Here is a 2,910-nt window from a genome sequence, read left to right on the forward strand (position 1 = left end):
AGATCTTTGACACTCCCTTCACTCTACATGAGCTCAATACTGCCCTAAAAAGCCTCAAGTCAAGAAAATCCCCTGGACCCGATAAAATAACAAATGAAATGATTCGGGGACTAGGACCACAGGCCCAAAACTGTATACTTAACTTTATCAACCATACATGGAAAACTGGAGACATACCACAGGAATGGAGAACCGCAAACATAATACCCATTTTAAAGAAAAATAAACCACATGGAGACCCAAAAATTATAGACCGATATCTCTAACATCCAACATTGGCAAAATGGCAGAAAAAATGATCAATAACCGACTTTATTGGTGGCTAGAAATTACTTGCTCACTCCACAATGCACAAGCTGGCTTCAGGAAAGCAAGTAGAACAGAAGACCACCTCTTTCGTTTTATCCAGGACACAGTAGAAGGGTTTCATGAAAACAAGCACACTACAGCAGTATTTATAGATTTGCAGCAAGCCTATGATAGAGTGTGGAGAAAAGGTCTATTTTTGAAGATGAAAAAAATGGGCATCCATGGAAAAATGTACAGCTGGATCAGGGCATTCTTAAAAAATAGAACCATCCAAACCCGATTCGAAGGTGCCATCTCTAGTAAAAAAAAGTTTGGAAGAAGGACTACCACAAGGTTCAGCCCTTAGCTGCACTCTCTTTCTAATCTTCATGAATGACCTCCCGGACCTCATTTCGGTCAATAAGGCACTTTATGCAGACGACCTTTTAATTTGGACTACAGAGAAATATCCAGTGCTGACTAGATCCAAACTAAATAGAGCCCTCACAACTATCTCCACATATTCAAAATAATGGAAAATGGAAATAAACAAAGAAAAGTCAGTTTATTCAATCTTTAGCCACAGCAACAAAACAGCAAAAAGAAACTACATCCTAAAAATAGAATCTCAGCCAATAAATAAAGAAGAAAATCCAACATATCTTGGTGTAAAACTAGACCAAAGACTGTCTCTAAAACACTATGGCAGATTTAAAAGAAAAGGCATCACAAAGATTAAACATAATAAAACCCTAGCAGGAACATCCTGGGGAGCTGAAAAGAAAACCTTAAGACAGTTATACACTGGATATGTCAGATCTGTAATGGATAACTGTCTCTCCATACAAGTAGCTGCCAACAAAACCTATCAATCATCATTAGATACAATCCAAAACCAAGCCTTGCGGTTAATTAGTGGAGGTATGAGAACTACTCCCACAGCAGCCTGTGAAATAGACTCCAATATTGAACCTCTTAAGTTAAGGCGCAACAGAGCAGCATTAGAAGCTATTGAGAGATACAGAAGGTTGGAGGACGATCATCCAAATAAATTACTAACACAGAGAAATAGGAAAAACAACCAAAAAAAGCAAAGGACTCTGATCCAGCTTACTGACGAACTAGCCCTAAAACACCACCTACCCAATAACAGAGAAAAAAATTACCAGGTTTTCAAACATTACACCCGGACTAAACTACAAACAACCAACCATCAAAACACATTTACTAAATAACACCTTAACAAAAGAATCAAATCCACTGGAGCTCAAAGTAGGCACGCTTGAAACAATCGATGGTCGTGCGGTTTGCACGCTGGACTGTCGTTCGGACTTATCGATGGTCCCGGGTTCAAACCCTGCCCGCTCCCATCCCCCGCCGTCCTGCGGGAGGTTTGGACTAGGAAGTAATTATCTTCAACTCTGAAGGAACATCCGAAATAAATAAAACATTTTACAAACATTTTACAAAGCTATCAAAAAACAGCTATCCATATTTATACAGACGGATCGGCTTTCAAAGCTACCATCAATGCTGGTCTTGGTGCCTTCCTGGTCTTCCCTAAAAATAAACACTTTGAGATAAGCGCACCCTGTGGTGATTACTGCTCAAACTTCCAAGCCGAAATTGAGGCAATTACCATAGCACTCCAGAGAGTGGAAAACAAATTATATGAAGGAGTGCAACCACCATCAGATATTGTTGTCTTTACAGACTCCCAATCTACTCTGCAAGCACTTAACAGCAGCACCTCAAACAGCCCAAGAGAGTTGACAACACTCATTGTGATAATCCACCAGATGATATCAAAATTAAATATCAATATTACACTACAGTGGATCCCTGGACACATTGGCATCATGGGAAATGAAAAGGCAGATAAGCTATCAAAGGCAGGTTCATCTATGGAACAACCAGATAGACCTGTTAACTACCTCACCCTAAGGTTAATGTTAGTCAACAATCACAAAGAGGAGTGGCTCAACCAATGGGCATCAGGAAACACAGGCAGAGCCATGTACAGAGAAATGACTACGCCTAACAAACTGGACAGTATTAACTTCCTCCCCCGCAAAGAACAATCTACAATCTTTTAACTAAGAACAGGACACACACCACTATTAAATTACCACCTGAACAAAATAAACTCCACACAACTACCCCTTTGCAGACATTGCGCCCACCCCTTTGAAACCGTAAACCATATCCTCTTTGAATGCCCCTCCCTAATCCACCTTAGGCAGACCCTACTTCCACTACAGCCCAACATAACCAACACCCTTTACGGCAGTGCTGAACAGCTGAAGAAAACAGCACACTTTTTTTCCTTGGCACAGTCTGCAAAAGAGCTCACAGCTCAGCAGCAATAAAGCTGGCTAGAAGAAGAAGAAGAAGAAGAAAATGTAAAAACAACAAAATAATTTAGGTTTCATTGTTTTAAAATTAAGAATTTAAAAGTTTTGTTTGATTATCATCACAGCACATCAACAATCCATGTCACAGATCCAATGCACATAATGAATCAGTTTTTGAGAGCTAAAAATGTTTTAATTTTTGCAAGAAGCAACAAATGATAGAAAAGCAATTCAAAAAGTTTTGAGAGAAAGTAACAAGACAACTTGA

The sequence above is a fragment of the Biomphalaria glabrata genome, chromosome 17 (genome assembly GCF_947242115.1).
Source record: "Biomphalaria glabrata chromosome 17, xgBioGlab47.1, whole genome shotgun sequence".
NCBI lineage: Eukaryota > Metazoa > Mollusca > Gastropoda > Planorbidae > Biomphalaria > Biomphalaria glabrata.